At 37.7% G+C, this 18,145-nt stretch overlaps 1 protein-coding gene and 1 long non-coding RNA gene across 2 annotated transcripts in view; one reads left to right on the top strand and one right to left on the bottom strand.

Moving 5' to 3' along the window:
- Positions 1-618: 618 nt before the first annotated feature.
- The window catches only part of LOC120441656, a 59,412-nt gene continuing 41,885 nt past the window's right edge, over positions 619-18,145 (bottom strand). Inside the window, exons 3-4 of the long non-coding RNA XR_005614162.1 lie at positions 6,100-6,144; positions 619-708 (exon numbers count right to left, since the gene is read on the bottom strand). This is a non-coding gene — a long non-coding RNA (uncharacterized LOC120441656). The remainder of the gene's footprint in view (positions 709-6,099; positions 6,145-18,145) is intronic.
- LOC116324447 (cadherin-12-like) overlaps positions 16,452-18,145 on the top strand; it is a 99,721-nt gene continuing 98,027 nt past the window's right edge. The window contains exon 1 of the mRNA XM_031745040.2: positions 16,452-16,772. The gene's annotated coding sequence lies outside the window, so the exon portion shown is untranslated. The remainder of the gene's footprint in view (positions 16,773-18,145) is intronic.

Raw genomic sequence — 18,145 nt, 5'->3', positions numbered from 1 at the left:
CTCCTGAGCAAACACTGCAGGTATGAATGGAATTAAAGTGTCTTTGTTGAAAAGGTATAACACGTCTCTTGCCCCAAATGGAGCTAAGTTTTACCTCGGTGCTGTGCTTTCTTTCAGCTCACTTCAACAGTCTGGTCAAACACCCATGACCTATATGACACCATATTGTTTGTTGAATTGCTTGGGGTTGCCTTCGGATTGAGATGAAATATATTGCTTGTTTTTGTTGTTTAAAGAAGGAATGTCTTTAGCGTCAACAGGCACTCAAAGACAACCTTACCAAACTGAACCGAGTGTGGTTCTATTTCTGTGGGATTATGATCTTTAAACATCAACAACATCAACTATTGAGCGCATCGTAATAATGTGCACTATGATCCGCAGTTTCACAACAATTTCAAACTTGACTCAGCTTCTGTTATGGACATTAACTCACCCCTGTAGTTCAGACCATCAACACAAACTTCCTAAACATATTTGAAGGACACTATTCAGCAAAAACTGTCTGAACTACTGTATAGTGCATGCAAGAGTGCCATTTCCTGCCAGCTCAGAACTCCTTGAAAACATAGTTACAGCCACAGGAACACAATCTTTTCTCACCACCTGGTGATTTACCTCTCCACTGTGTGGTCCGATCACGACGATGAAGATGAGGTTGGAACATCAATGTTTTCACACACTGGAGGAGATCCAGGATCCAATGGACTGGCACAAGTGCAAAGGGGAAAAATGGGGATTTTTTGTAAAAATTTCACCAGCGCTGAAAACAATCTAGAATTGCAGAAGATGCTTAATGCTGAATGTGAAATCAGTCAAATTTAAAATAGAGTAAGGGCTTAGACTTTTATAGACCCACTCCTGAACTTTCTGATCACACCTCGTGTAACCTAGGCAGAGTATTTTAGGGTGCACTCATGTAAGTACAGTTACCCTCTAGTGTGCCTGACTGGAGTTGCCCCCCTCTCCCCAAATCTACCTGCACTCACACTGCACTTAACAATTTGTGCCTGAGTATGCTTCAGTTTATATCAGCATGTCATCTCTCTCAGTCGCTCTCTCTCTCTCTCTTTCACCTACACAAATGCTTTTGATAAGTGCTGTTGTGCAGCACTGTGAGCTTCACAATTTCATACATTTTGTGGTTTAATTGAAGCAGTTGTTGAAAGTATCCTCTCACATGAATTACAGATTCACTAATTCTTTAACACGATGCTTTTCACTGAGCCAGACATCATTGAAATAACATTGGAGTCCCTCGAGTGATCACACCATATATTACATGCTATATATAACGCACTTACATACATAAGTTCTACTGAACTGCAGAGCCTAGGCCCACCTCCTCAAGAGGGTCAGGTCATCATACATTAAACCTTGCCCAAGGATAGTACGCTGCATGGATCAACAAAGTTCAGTACATTGTAAGAAGCAACACGTCTGGCATGGGAATTCTTATTTGAATGAGAAATCATTAAGGTCATACACTTACGGGAAAGGAATATTGGATTTGAAACCTTCACATAGACATCAATAGTGACATCATCAGCCAGAGAATAATGGGCTGATTTGTTTGAAATGAGTGCCGAGACCTAGAGGACAAAACTTAGGAGACCAGCACAAAGAATCAAACAAGAGTTCGCTTCACTAGTGTTGCTGATTCTATTTAGGAAACTATGCATATTATTATCAGCATAGTCAAGAAAGTGTGCTTCTGAAGCATGAAAATATTTGTAACTTTTTTATACTAATTTAATCCTGTGCTACCGGCAAAGAAGCCGGGCCTTGGGTGTAAAATAGGAGCAAGTCAGATAAATCACTGACATGAATTTAACCATTTCATATCAAGTGAAATACTTGAAAAGTAAAATTCAATTTGAATAATGGAATTCAATCTGGCAATTGTTGCTGTTCAGCTTATAAAAGCAATTATAATTTGTGTGCTCTCAGTATTAATTGAAAGGATGCTGCTTTCCTCAGTACTCAGGTCTTTTGTATTAACTTCCAAAGGTATTTGGCACAAGTTCATACTTTCCAGTTTTATTAGAAATCAAACCGTATGACTTTAAAACATCTATCATTAAGAACTGGCACAGTCACAATGCAATAATTTGCGATTCAGTAAAAAAAAAAAATCAGGGAAAAAAGAGGAAATATGAACCAAAGTATCACTACTATGTGATTAGTATTTGGCCAAGAAAGAAGCAATCATAAGCACTGTGTAAGGCAGCCAGCGCCCTCTGAAACTGCGCCAACAGCAATTATGCTACATCAATAGCATTCTTCCATATACCCAGTTGTAAGCCGACCATAGAGGAAAAGAGGAATAGCTAAACAGCCACTGCTATTCAAAGAGAGGAAAATAGTCTGACATACCTCCATGAATACATACAAGCGTCACTCTCATCACACAATTATAAGACTAAAACAAAAGTTACTGAAAGATATTAATTCATCAAACCGTGATGTTTTCCTAAAGCTAAAAAGGTAGTTATGGTGCTCAAATTTAACCAAAGTGTTAAAAATTTGAAATAATAAAAACCGTAGGAATATCACATGTTTAGACCCATTATTGTAAAATTAATATGTTTTGTTGACCAACATAGAAGTTAAAAATGTACCAACTTGTTTTATAAATACTTTTTTGGCCAACCTCAGGGAGGAAAAGCCCAGTAAACCGTTACTCTCTACTTGACTTTGACACAACACAGGATGAAGTAAATTCAGTAAAATTAAAGAACTACTACACTAGTATACACTCTGATGAGTTATGAGCTCCATTAGTTCATTGTGCGTCATCAGAGTGCGTTCCCACGGGGTTCAAACTTTCTTGGAAACACTCTGACTTCTGAGTGTCAGCAGCACGACAGGGCCGCAGATAATGGCCCATGTTCTAAAACGCTCTTCGTCCAATATAACTTCACTTTGAAGTCCAGTCAAGGGATCAAGCAGAACATTTTAAGTAGTTAATCCCTCATTTCTAGTCAAATGCACAGTATCCGCTTAATATTTACTGCAGAGAGGTTTCTAATTGTCCTGCTTACTAGTTCAGACTTAAAGGACCATACTGATATTTTATGTGCCCGCTGGAGAACTATAGGCTGTGTGCTGAAAAATTGACGAAAGAGTGTAAAATGTTTTTAAATGGTATAATTAGCATACCTTTGAAAGGGGAAAGTAACATCTCCTTTTCTTAGTTGCCTCAAGGTCATGGTTCTTAAGTATGGTAGTTTAATTAAATTTGCTGTCCATAAAGTTTTTGGGGAACATTATGCAAATAAGATTTTAATTATTTCCCATTCAAAGTGTCATCAAAGTGCTTGTCGAAAAGGGAATATAACCAGTCCTCTGTGATTTCCCCTACCCACGTTTCCTGCCATAAAGCAGGGAAACTTGGGAGGGAAAAAACACAAGTGAAGTAGTTCCAGTTTATCAAACAGCAGAAACTTTTTCCCCCAGATATTACAATTGTGCCTCCTGAAAATAACTGTAAGTCACTTAAATGTTCACAAGATGATCATCCATTTTGCTTTATCCATTAGCGCTACTGTAAATTTGGTTATGCGAATGTACTTATTATTATTTCATGAATGTGAATTTACTTATACTTGTAAAAAGTTTGTAATGTGTGCTTCAGCGCTGTTTAAGACTGTTTATATTATTTCAGTTTAGCATCAGTCGACTTGATGGTGTAGTGATTTACACATCCACAGGAGCTAAGATCCCTGGTCTGATGCAGGAAGGACACACAAATCCCTTTGGGGTTGCATCAGCTGTAAAACTCTGTCAAATTAATTGTGCAGAGTTTGGAGAAGTCTTGTGAATAAGGTAGCTTTCTATTATTATTTGAACAGCTACAATATGCTCTGTAAACCCGCATATTTAACATTCTCTTTCACATGGTGTGTGTGAGCAAGTTCCTCAAATGCATTTACAGACTTTAATTGCTATTGGCTAATTCAAACTCCAAAGAAACTACTGTTGTCTGAAATTAATACAGTTCAAGGTGCGCGGACTGTGGCTGCACACTTAGAAAAATCAAATATTGGCAAAAGCAGCCATCCCAGTTTAAGGGAATTACACAACTGGGTAGGGAATTAAAAGTGAAAATGGGGATGCTTAGACTCTCATGACTAGAACCTTGATCAAATATTGATTGTGTGGCACAGTAGGGAAGGTGAAACTGCTGAGAAATCCCAAATCCATACTGTGGAATTTGTTAGACGTGGGCCTCCATTATTTAATTATCACCTCCTTGAGTAAGATCAGCTCTCGAGTCAAGCCCTGTCAGCTCCTCTTGAAAAGAACCTGCCAGAGGAAGCAAGGAGTTTAATTTGCAGCTTTTTGCTTTTCTTTCATTTCCGCATTACTGATTCACCCTGAAAGCAGTCGATTCAATCCCTCTGCAGTGAAGAACACATACCTATTCCAGCATGAGTAATAGGCACTGGAATTGGGATTTACCACCTGAGAGAATGTAAAGAGTAGGAAAATACTCATTTCAGAAACTCTTAACAAACTGTTTCAGGACATCTAGAATTTAAAAAAGAGCATTTTCTTAGTGAAAACTGATGCCCTATTACACATGTAGTGGGTTGCAAAGGGTAATTGGAAGTTTCTGTAGAACCTGAACATCTTAAGAATTTGTTTACCTTGTGTGGTGTGATTTTTAATAGGAATTAGAAATAGAAATAGAATTTTTAAACCGTTTTTATTCACTTTCATTATTTTGTTTAAGCGAGGTCAACCAACACATGGTGATTCACACAACACTAGAGGTTTGGCAACAGACCACTAAATTCCCATTTCCACAACTGTGACAGCTAACAGAAATATAGGTTCATGCTTTTAGGCACTGTAAGGAACTTCTAATATTTACTGTGAACCAGTTATTACACGCTGACATGTTGTTCTACAACAGATGGACAGAAACTCTTCTGTCTCTCTTTTGATGACACACAAAACAGAATTCATAGGTCTGCTTATCAGATATCTGCAGAAAACAAAACCTTAAACCAAAGTTTAAGTCAGAAAAAAGCAGGACATCATCTGTTTCCCCTCTTCAGCACCTGAGTTGCAGAAAAAGCATACAGGCAACTTTTTTTGTCCCCCTCATCCTTGCTTTTTTAAAAATAGCACATGTGAACAGAAAAGGGGCACAACCAGCGTATTTTTTATTCTTAATGTGTATATTTGCATTCATCTCTTTATGAGTGTATGCAAGTGTGTATATATCACCAAAATACATCAATGGGAGTATGCCTTGAACCCTGTTCTCTTGAGGCCTTCATTATGTAGGGACCTCAGGTAATGAATGAACTATGAAAAACCTCTGTGGTTAGTAAATTACACTAGCATATAATAAAAATTCACTAAAACCAGCAGCACCTTGAATACATGAATTGGATCATTGCTGAATGATTTAGCAGAACAAAACACTACATTTGTCCTGCCAGTACATTCGAAACCTTGCTTGCTTTCTTTGGCTTTAGACTTATTTTTTACTGGGGAAAAAACAAAAATCAAAGCACAGCTACAATATAGACATGTCAGATTTATATGGGGTTAGTGTCAGAGAACTTTCTGCAATTACATGCATTAAAGTTTCACTTGCAGGATTTATACACCATGCCTAAAGTGATGGTATAATTAAAGATTTGAAAATGTGGACATTTTGCACATATTTAACAACTATTTGAACTAAAACCAATATTATGCAAAAAAAAGTGAATCATCACTAATTTTGTTGATCTTTTAAATATTAGGAGTCAACTTGTCAATCAAAACAAAGGTCAGTGGAGAAAGCCAATAAAACTAGGATGCCTACAGTAAATGCCTTTGGATGTTTGGAACTGAGGAACAACTTTGGAGGAATTCTCAATCTGGTCTCATTGGAGTGTGGAAAATATTTCAGAGCGTTGGTCACTTCAGTCGTCATTTCTTTAGTAATATAAATTTGAAACCAGCTGCCAATCCAATTTCAATAGTGTGAAAAAAGTAATATTTTAACTCCCAAAGGAGTTCTGAATTGTCTTCAAAGAGGAAGAGGAAGTTACCGCTGGCGCACAACATTTATTGCAGTTTATGAAATATCCTTACCCAAAAGGCTCAGATGTCCATCCTGCACTTCCTGTGAACCGAGTCCTAAAAGAGCAAATGCATGAAGCAGATAAATAAGTAAACACGTAGTCGGCTTGATATTCTCCGTATACACCCACCTCCTTTCATATCGGTGGGACCAGCTTCAAACAAGGTGAAAAGATACACCCTTACAGACTTCAAAAGTGCATTTGATATCCCAAGCTGGACATTTGGGGCATAAATAATAGATTTGGTGATTTTATTATTTAAAATTGAATGGGATGTTTCTTCTTCGAAGACCGTTTCCTTTTTATCATCTCTATGTGGAAACCAGCTGAAGACCAAGATGGCAACACGGAGTGCAATATGGGGGAAACCGTCAAAGCAGCACAAACTGACCCTCTTTATTCTTTTCAAAGGCCCTCCTCTGCTATACGCTGCGAGCGGCACAGTGCATTTGTTCCCTGCTACTATGGAAGGCGGAGGAGATCGAAGGCCAGTAAGGGTGAATGACTCACAAAGCAATTCTTCTTCCTCTGCAGATATCCGAGTAAGTGGACAGCCTGAAGTTTACCTGTATAACCACAGCATTTCCTGTTTTCTTATTACAAATCTCAGCACCAATCCAGTTCAGTCATATGCTCCTCCAGACAAGCCAATGTTAAAAAAATAGAATATGTTCAGGTACAAATGGCTACAGATTCTAAAGATCTACCTTTCAGTAAAAGAAAAAAAAAAAGAATGTTGGGACACTCACCTCGAAGTTCTCTTTTCTGTAAATAACTTAATTTATTATTGATTGCTCTTGCTCTCTGCTTCCTTTAATAAGGTATACATAAGTCAATTTGCTGCTTGTTCTTAAAAAAAACTTAAAAATTCAACATTACATACTGTAGATGTGATGGTAGGAATAACACAATCAGCCATGAAATATATACTCAAAAGTTATGAGTGAATCCTGAACAACTGTAGATATGACTTAAAAATAAATAAAAACACTAAGTGAAATGCTCTGAAGTTCAAAGGGGCTGAGGATGCTTTTTCCCCTCTAGTAGATCAGAACAGAAACATCCAGCATCATGTTCCTTTTTTTTAACAAAGGGAAAGAGAGAAAGATCAATAACCCAGTTGTACTTTGTAATGAACAGACAACTGAATAAGTTTTGTATTGCTACATTAACCTTTCTTTAAATTTGTTAATATGTTTTTAAACAAATAAGCCTTTTTTCCCCCCCATTCTCACTACTACCCAGTCTTATTACTACTGCACACATTTGCAATATAAGCACCACTGAAGTTGTATTATATATAGTGTTTAATATATGTACATTTATAGAATACTGTTTAATGTAATTTGTAAATTGTACATGTAAGTAAGAAAAACTTACACTTACATTATAATATAATGTATACATTTAATGTGTCATTAACAGGCACTAATTTATTTTTATAAAAATGCTGTGAATAACAGATGGCTTTCTAAATACACTACCATATAAAATGTTTTTCACCTTTGTCTGACATTTCAAAGAAAATAGTTCTTTCTGTAACCATGGGAAAACAAATCTATTGATGGATCATGAAAAAAAAGATCAGTTGCAGGGAAAACTTTCTTCTTGTCTATAACTGATGAGTGAAAATATTACAAATAATGTTTTGCAGTTCCCCAATCCAAAGTTTATTAATAAAAAAAAATCTATTCATTTTTGACACCACTTCTTTTCTCCTCTCCATATGTTATTCACTTCTTTCTCTTTTCCTATATTTGTTCATTAGCAGAGTTCCTCCCTGAGCTTTGAACACTGTTGAGCTGACAGATTCTGGCCTTCCTGACAGAAAGCAATTAGTGAGCGTAAGGTTGAACAGCTTGAGGCCTAAGGCTGCCAAAACTACTCTTTGCCTGCGCCTGTTGAAAGAAGCCATTTGATCATGTAGCTGTGCTCACCATAAGTTAAGTCCAATAATGACTGGACCCCTTACCAGGCAGGCTGGACCTGTTGGTGACAGGACAGAAAGAAGTATGTGTCGAAATACTGTAAAGATGACAACCATTCTTTAACCACTCAAGTTGTTGTGCAGTGCCACATAATAAGCTCCCAGCAGAGACTGCAAGTATTCACAGCAGAACCAATTTATTTTGTCTACTTCAGATGTAGTGTGCATGTGTGTTTTTTGGATTTGTCTAAATGAGAAAATGCATGCAGATTAAAATCTCCAAGTCTCTAATAGCATTCATGCAGGAATGGCGGTATTTGTCGTATGCACGCCTGTTGACACTGGTGAAGACTGTTTTGTGATTTCCGCTTCCAACGACACATAAACTGCACAAAATCTAAAAACTTGATTTCCTTTGGTACAAGGAGAAAATTAAAAATGCCCTTGCATATAAGGAGATCACACACTGTATTGCCTGAAACAGCCTGATTCCACTATCCAAAGCTTCTTTCTTCCTTGCTATGATGCACAAATGTGCGTCAGAGAAGAAAAGCACTATGAACTATGAATTATCCAAAGTCCATATCAAATGACAGCCTGCTATTAGCTTACACATTCAGAGGCAACAGTAAGTCCCAGTAGAGCCTCTGGTAGAGATTACAGAAAGAAATGTGGTGGCATTTATAGCAAGCACCCAATTCATTTGTAACTTTTTTTTCCTATGTAAATTATATAACCAAGAAATATCCTTTCTTTGAATCTACCAAAAAAAGAAAATGCTGACCTCTGTAAACTATAACTCTAGTTTCCAATTGGCCAATTGAAGATTTTAAAGCAGACCTTACTATTCTGTGTTATTTGATAAATTTATAAAAGTAAAAATTATTTTAGGACAATTTTAACACAATTTTACGGTCACAAGAAGCGGCTCAGTATAAAGCACAACAACAGCTGGCAGATTCAGTCGCTAAAACAACTAGCTGGAGACAATCTGGTGTGTTTACGAGTTGCACTAATGAAATACAGCAGGTGATACAAGTTTATGAAGTTTATGTATTTATTCCCAGAATTTTAGGGTCCCTTATTATTCACGGTGAAAAGAGTTCCTGAAGGAGAAGGAAGTCATTTGCTTGTATTTGCACCATCATTTTTAAATAATCTAGCTCCTGCTCTCTTTATCTGCCCTATGTGTGTGCGTCTGTGTGTGTTCAGCCAAACCAGTCCAACTAAATATTAATTTAAGCCCCGCTTGCCAAGTGTGGTGGATGCAGCAGAGCTGTAACAGAATCATTCTGGCTTTAATGACACAGTGCCAAGTGAATTAGACTGACAGCAATTTATTGACCCAATTTTGAAACCGAATTGCTGGAATCATCATCTTCAGTGACAAATTAGGCTCTGTATGGTAACTGCCACACAGCTACCTTGTATGTTCATAATATCCGAGCTACTCGAGAATCATGTGCAGGAGCTCATTATTTTCTATGTTTTATTTTTTATTTACTCTTTTTTTGTAATGAATAAATAAGTGGCTCACTGATAGCCTATTAGACGGAAAGGCACATGTAGTTGTAGCATCTTTGGTCATTTGGGAAACTTTGCAGCTTATCTCCCTCCTCCTCTTCCTATATTAATGTTTTCTATATGTGATCCAATAATTTCAAGAAAGAAAAAATACTTAAGTCATAGCAGAGAAAATTGAACTACATATAATATTTTCAATTCATTTGATTTACTCCATTGTACTTTTTAAAGTTCCTCTTGTGCTTACTAGAAAAGAAGCCTATTTAAACGAAACAACAGGGAACAGTATTATAACAATAGATGTGCACTGTGAATCAACTGCTGAAGTTCAAAACTCGGGTAAAAATAAAGCAGTAGAGCCTTTTTTTTTTTTTAAACTATTCAGGTAAATAGTCATGTTGGTGGAAAACCATAACAAGCATAAACAAAAGAGTTACTAATATTTGTACCTTTCCTGTATGTCTTGAAACTAGCTCCATGTTAGACAAACATCTGACAGGCTAAACGTCAAATTTGCTTGACAGACTTTTAAACATTTCTTTAATAGACCACCAAGAGCAAAAGAAATGTCGACATTGTGTTAAATATGACTAACATTTTATCATTACAATCAACCCCAGCCAGGAGAGGCCATGCACAGTGGAATACAGATCATACAGCATTTTAATTATTTGAATATAATTAGAATATTAAACTTACAACTGAAAACAATGGTCATACTTAATTTAAAGTGCTACCTTTAATTTCTCTCCTAACACCACCAGTTTTAAATCGCCCCGAGCAAAATCATCCACTTGATGTTTTCGATGAAGGTCAAATAATTTCTGTCAGATACACGAGTAACCTATTTGCAATTCACAATACTTTGGCAATCACAGTGAATTAGCTGTGATTTGTTAGAAAATACAATATCACCAGTTAAGGGGAAAAGGGGGCTTGTTGGGAGAGATGACAAATTCAGTTTAAACACATCTGTTGATTGGCCACACAGTGGGAATTCAGGGAATAATAACTCTGTGACGGCAGTGGGAGAGAGCTGGGATGAAGGGATCTAAAATCCAGGAAAGCCGTTTCCCTGGCACCGTTCTTCCCTCAGAGATTACATGTCTCTCGTTTTCATCATAACATCCAAGTTGGCTTGTGACCATTAATAGGACAGACCTCAGTACTTTTCCCCATTGCAACAGAGTGGCCAGGCACACAGACCGCATCAGAGGAACTGTGTCATCTACACAGCACTGACTTACAAATGCAAAACATGACATCACAGTGCAAGCTTACTGAGAGATATTTAAGTATATCACTTCTTTTCAAATGCGAAAACAACATAGAATTCTTTTCACAGCACCAAGCTTGAAGTACAATTATGTAGTCTGGGAGAAATACTTAAATGCTCTCAATAGGCTTAAGCATGAGGCTGTGGGCTGCATTCAGGTGGACAGCATGGAAACGTAATATACTGTCGCTGCAGAGCACAGTTCAGAGCCTGCAGTGAGTTGAGGCAGTTTCTGCACCACAGCCCTCCCGGCTGTTCAAATCATCCTCGTTCACTCGCTCAATATACCTCCACCTCTGCAGGCTGGAGCCTATATACTGCCCGCCTCATCTCTCCACAGTATTTAATGTGTTCCTTCCTTCCCACTCTTAGTTCAAACCTTTGCCAAACGCTTGCCTGACAACATATCCCGCAGCTTTTGCAGCAGACAAGTAATATGGGCTCATTCTGCAGCAGCCTGTGGCACTGACAGGAGTGGGCTTGTGTCTGCCAGAGCTGATTACTTGCCAAGATTGCTGATCAAATTGTCAAATCACCCAAACTTTCAGACAGTTTTCACTCCCACCTAGTAAAATGTGACCCGGTTTTATTTGTAGGGCAATTTCTGTAATATCTGTGTTTTGCAGACATAGACTGATGCGACTCCAAATCAAAATTTATGGGTTTTTCTCCCATACAACTCGTAGTATTCTTCTAGGAAACGAGTTCCAGTTCCAGTGTATTAAATCCTGGTCCATTAATTTGTCTTGTAATATTACCTTTTATCTTCTTCTAGAGCAGGAAAAACAACAGGGAAACACGTGCCGGCCTCACTCAAATAAGCGTTTTTAATCTCTTTCATTAAGTTGGCATTAGAGCTTTGAGAAACTGATTAGATGCCTCATTCCTAGTGGCTGCACTGATTGTTGTTAATGGCAACCTGTATTGCAGGGGCATTGTCAGACTTGGTGTCTGGCTCACTCTGTTCAAGCAACTCTCTGAAACACATGGCTGTTTTAATTAGGTCTCCATTCAGATCAATGCAGCATTGGTACTGTGATCAGTATTCAGTATTTGAGTTTTCCTTAAAAACTCCCCTCGCTTTCCTTCTGGTCTTGATTGTGAAGAGCCTGCTTTATATGAAGAGCTTTAATGAAAGATTATTCCGCTGTGATTTAACACTGTGGATGTGGATCTCAGAACCAAATGCAACTCCAAAAGGCAAAGAGATGAAAAAAAAAAATGCTTTCAAATTGGTTCACTAGAATGAAGACTGCCCTGTCTAGGTATGAAATGTTTTCTTAATAAAACCTATATTATAAGGTATACTGCACCATTGTCATAAATAGCTTCTCACTGGAATATATATTAAACTAACTAATCATTGTTTCTTTGTAAGGGAGAATGTCACACCCTATGAGCAAAGATGGAGCCTGGATCAAGTATTCTTTCTACACAGAACACTATCACAGGTAAATAAAAAAAACAGGTTATTTAGGTTCAGTTTTATTGATGCACTACAGAAATCTTTATCTACACATGAGCTGTGTTGAGGATAAAGCCCGTCTCTCTCCTACTAGTAAATGCAGTGAGTCAGAGTGGGGGAGGCAGACCAAGGCTCCAGATGCCCACTTCTGGGCTAGACCTCCCTCAGGACAGGCTCGCCTCTTCTTCGGCTTCATGATCCGGCAAGAGGCAGACTGGTGTTTCCATTAGCTTAGCCTCTAATAAGAACTACACCTGGGTCCTTGTTGTCCTGCAACAAATCCCTCCCTGTGTGACCCTCTTGATCCTAGTCATGCTCCAGGAAAATAAAGTACAAATGAATCTACATATTTTGTAAGTAATATGGACAAATTTCTACTAAAAAAAGGAAAAAAGATTACTGAAAATATCTGAAATATCACCCTGCCTTTGTTTATACATTACATTGCTGATCTATGAGCATTTAAATAAAAACATTATAATATGAAACATCAGACCTGATGGCCAAAGAAAAGTTCATGAATAAATCTCATGCCCTTAACTGCCCACTATAGCTACACCATCATTTAATATTTGTAAATAAACCAATATAATAAGTTATCAATCCTTGAGCACCAAACTAAATGGTTTTTAAGCATTTTTTGCCATTTTTAGGAGCTTTACAAATTTAACTTTATTGAAATGACACAAGTTCATGTCTGGTTTTGGTTTCCCCATTTGGTTTACAAAGGAACCAAATTTCACTATTAAAATCTTCTTTTTTAAATATAACTAAGTCTTTACTTGCATTGAATGCAAGACGAGGCTTTCTTCCACATCTTCTTTGAATCTTTTGCAAATGTTTAATTGCCATAGCAGTACTGTGAACTGCTTTTCTATTAAATTGTTGTGGTCTAAATAGCCTAAACCTTGTCAAAAGGAGTTCTAAACTTCTATGAGACATGTTTTCTTTAAACTGATCATTGAATTCTTTTTAATGTTTCAATTTTTACATTGCTTGTATATTTTTCTGAACTTTATTTAGCCTTTTCTTCCCCTTTATGTATATTTAACTCATATACATACATATGTGTCTACTCATGTGAAACACAAAAAGAAAATCTAGAGAAATAAAATTCCTATTTAACAACATTAAACCAGAGTTTGTATCGTCTTTCTTGTATATCTACAGGGTAATGCAATGTTGAAACCTTAACCCTTATTCATCTTAATATATTGAATGTCTATTCAGTAAAAATGTATCATCACAGTTACTTTTTTTATGACACCAATGGATTCATCTCTTCCTCTGTCTTATATGCATGCTTCTGTGGGACACTTTTGTGTCCCATACAGCAGTCTGAAATGCCCTGATTGACGCCTGACTCCAAGCATCCGTTCAGCCTCTTGCTTTGCAAAGCTTGTGCCAAGAGGATTAAAAATGGAGTTCTCTAGGGCCATGCCATGCCATCTGGACAGAGTTGATCTGGGAGCAGGGTTGTCAGCCAGGAGTGCTGAGTGCAAAAAATACTGCATAACTATATTCAAACACAGCCTTTAGCCTTTTAGAAAGACATTAAAAAACACATTTTTTTTCTGTGACTGTTCACTCCATTCAGGAAGTAATACAAAATATGGTAAAAAGGAAGACAAAGACTTTGTTGTCATTTATTATTACTACTTTTATTTATTTATTTTACTTTCTTCTGCCTAGTTTGATATTGCCACCTATTGTTGTATAAAAATGAAATGAAATTGAAACAGGATGACTGACTAATTACAGTTAACAGGGGAGTCTTGATGTAAAGCTCTATTTTGCACTTTGAAGGCAATTACTTTCTCTAATATAATGCTAAACTACAGACAGGTGACACATTATATGAAAAACCATCAATGTGTCTAAGTTGAGATATGTTTTGTTTTAATGTGACTTAGGATTTATTCTACCCGTGGGTATCTTAAAGGGGGCGATCTTAATCCTGTATTTTCAGAAGTTATTTGTATATGCTGAAAAATCTTTGTTTTTCTGAAATTAAAAGCACAAACTTTTAGAGTTTGTAATAAAAAATAATGCAATGAAATGGACAGAAAAGGAAATATAGTTTTACCATGAGTCCTGTCTCTCTTTAAGACATTCAAAATGAAATATTGAGAGGACTAAATGCTAATGCCTCAATAACCTTTTTCCATAGAGTGATGTGTGTCACCTTTGATTCTCCCACTATATCTCGGTCTAACTTTAAAGGTTAAAGTGAGCGGTTGCTCTTCAATATGCCTGAGAGAGGCAAGATGACATCTGTGCTCTGCGTGGCCAAGAAAGCCAAGCATAAGTGCATTAAAATCATGCACACATGAAAATAAGAGAATTTAGGTCACCGTCAGTGACAACTGCCATACTTCAGAGGCATCCGTGAAGTTTTGATGTTTAGATGATGTAATTCTTTTTCTTTGGTGATATCTGTTGGGAATAGAAGCGGGAGATGTTGGGTTTCTTTATTAGCTTTTTCTCTTTGAGTGGTTATGGCTATTAGCAGTAACCAGCTGATGCCTCCTTTTCCGACTGGATTCCCTCACCTTATTTTCACTGCGGGCCATTCCCTGTACCATTGTATATTATTGCATTTTTTTTGAAAGCTGGCATCCACATAAAGACATATTTCACAACCTCATCCACAATCTACCCCTGAAGATGCACATATTTACACTGATGCATAGTATAAACTGATTAGCTTACCCAGTACAAGCTCTGGGGTAGCCTGCTAGCTCAGACATGAAAATGGAGACTTCCCTAATGGTGCTTTGTTCTACAAAGCTTAACATGTTGCCATGGCATTACATTTACTAGTCATATATGATCAGGGTGCAAAGAAAAGAAAAACAAATTTAGTTAATAGAGCCCACAAGTTCTGTGAACTCATTGGTTTAATTTTGTAGTTTTTATTTCATTGCAATACTTTACTGAACTACAAGGTCTACTATACTTTACAGTGATATACTGAGCCACTTAATACAATCTAATAATTGCAGTTTTTACTCAATTTCCTGATTTTGACATGCTTGTTTTATATAGAGAGATTTAACATTTGATTTGTCATATTTTATTTCTTTATATACCATTCCACTTTTTAAGGTATTTATGTGTAATTACATAATTACATTTATTTTTACTGCTGTAAGAAAGGATTTTTTTCTAATAAAATAAAAAAAAAAATGTATAAATTGTTCCCATTTTTCCATACACTGTAAAAAGCAGCTTGATAAATAAACAGAATTATGAAAAAAAAAAAGAATTTGGAGTTTCACCTTTTAATTGCAGCTAATATCTGTCCATTTAAGGATTTGCACAAGGCTACATCATTGCTATATATGAACAACGCTCGATTTCATGTTGGAAGTGCAAAAACAATAATAACGAAGACTTTCTTTTCCCCTCTTAAAATGAATCATCAAATGCCGTTTTGGTGATTTGGCAAATTTCAGTTTTAGCTTGTGAGTCCCAGTAAACAGAGTAAGTTTATTTACACTACACCTCCATCTGGCTGGTTCAGCTGCCACTCAGTCCAGGATAATGGCCCCACCCAACACTATACTCTTCAAAGCACTGACCAACAGTCCCAACAACTTCAGAAAACCAAACACACAAATATACGTGAATCTTCTTTTTAAAGAAATGATTAACTCACTTCTGTTTGCAAATACAAATAAGTCATCTAATTTCAGTTGAACTTTAAAGGCTCAACATCCACATGAGCTCTGGACAAAGGAAGCATCTCCAACCGTCTTTCTGATTAGAATATCCCCAGGGACCACAGCACGCATCATTGCCTCTGTGTGTGTGTGTGTGTGTGTGTGTGTGTGTGTGTGTCTGTCATTGGGAGTTTTGGGGGTGGGGTGCTTACTAGTCGGTTTAATCTGCTTGATGATGAAGATCCCGGTACTCAGGGGACCTGATGGGGAGGGTAAAGGGTTTTGAAGAGAGGTGTTGCTCTACTGTCTTGCACCAATGCAATCACGACCGTTGCTCGCCACTGAAGCCAGCAGCGCTCACAAACGCTCTCCCTGTCTCTTTCCCTCGCTCTCTCACTCCTCCACACACACTTCCTCTCTCACTCTCCGATACACGCACACACAGACTCGCACACGAGCTTCTTCTCTCACTTCACTGCTCACTGACTCGTTCGCCCTCCCTCAGTCGTCACTGTGTAACGGTACGGACACACTCGGCTTTGCTACGGCTCCTGTGTAATTCTCCAGCTATTCCAAAGCTGCTGTCTCAGTACCTCGCGTAGTGCATTCACTCATAAGCATCTGTTCTGATCCAGCGTGGGCTCAAAGTGTACACAGAGAGCGGGATAATGAAAGAAAGGCACCAAGGAGGAAGGCAGGGTGAGAGAGGGAATTAAAAGGAGGAGAAGGATAGAGCTTGCTCTTGCATAAAGGTGGGAGGACAGTTTGATTCAGTGAGAATTTGGATTAAGCTGGCTACGACTCCGCTCTAAAGTTACCACTAAAGGTAAGTGCATCTTCTCCTTCAGATATTTTCACTCTGCCTCTATGCATTTCACATCCTAGTTTTCGCCTCCATATAATTTAAACTGATTTCCAGCAACTCTGCAGCTACTTGGTTTAGTTGAGACTCGTTTTACAGCTTGTTGACAGAGCTTCACAGAATAGACGGAGCTTTATTCGATTAAGTCACTGTCATCGTTTCTTTTGAGACACACAGTTGAGACTCTTCTTTGCAAAAGCTGGTTAAGTGGGATGAAATTTGGATCGGCAGTGCCCTTGACAGTGTTGTAATGCCGTTTAAGTCTGACGACGGCAGACATTTAGTTGTCTGCCTCTTGCACTCTCTGTCACGTCTCCCAGAATTAAATGAGAATTCAGTGAGTGTCAATTAGACACATGTCAGGGAACACTTCACTCTGAATGTGCTAACCCCGTTTGTAGGTCTCAGTTATTTCAGCTCGTCTACATACAAAAGACTGTGAAGCTTTTCAACTCTGTGTACTGGAGGGTGCTCAACACTGATTAACACACCATGGTGTGTCAAGTGGCTTTGGCAAGTTTTCCTTGTGACTCCAAAATACCAAAAAAAACAAAAACCATGAACATGAACATGTTTTCTTTCTTAAAAAATAAAACTACGGTAAAATATTTAAATTAATAGCTTCACATTAGCACTAATATCAACGCTTTCAGCTCAGAGTTAAAGCACACAAGGTCTGATGGCTCAATCACAGGCTTGAGATTATTCTTTTTGTCTGAATAGTGTATATCTGCAACATTATTAGTTGGTAAGGCCATTCTTGTGGTGTGGAAAGGGATTAGGGAGAACAATCTAAGAGGATATCAGACAGGCTTGACAGAATCTGATTTGCTGAGAAACATGGGATCACAGATGCAACCTTGCCCCCATTTCGCATAACAGATGCTTATTTGGATGAGCTAGAAGGGAAATCTAAGGCCACAAAATATGGAAATGTACCCTTCAGCAATGCTGAGACATTTGCATTAAATATATACATCTGATCGTTACATCGGCAATTCCACTGTGATTTGTAATTGCATCAAATTTGCATTTCTCAGACGAGATCATGCAGTGGACAGACACAGACACAATGGACTTACCGGACTTCTGAACCAATGTGCGTCCTTTTTATTGCAGCAGGAATAATTAAGATCACAAACTTCCCAATCTCTCTGTGTGTAACATCATTTCAGTCTAAAGCGATACCTTTTGAATTCAAGCACAGCTTTTCAAAGTCAATCCCATCTTTACTTACAGATTAGATTTAAAAAAAGTCTCTTTCCTTCCTCTACTTTAAGCACGTCTAATGTAACTCACTTTAGTGTCAGAGGAGCTGAGTCTTCTTATCAGCATTC

The sequence above is a fragment of the Oreochromis aureus genome, linkage group 9, assembly GCF_013358895.1.
Source record: "Oreochromis aureus strain Israel breed Guangdong linkage group 9, ZZ_aureus, whole genome shotgun sequence".
Classification (NCBI taxonomy): Eukaryota; Metazoa; Chordata; class Actinopteri; order Cichliformes; family Cichlidae; genus Oreochromis; species Oreochromis aureus.
Note: the sequence above shows the minus strand (reverse complement) of the source record. Positions and strands in the feature narration are given on the sequence as shown.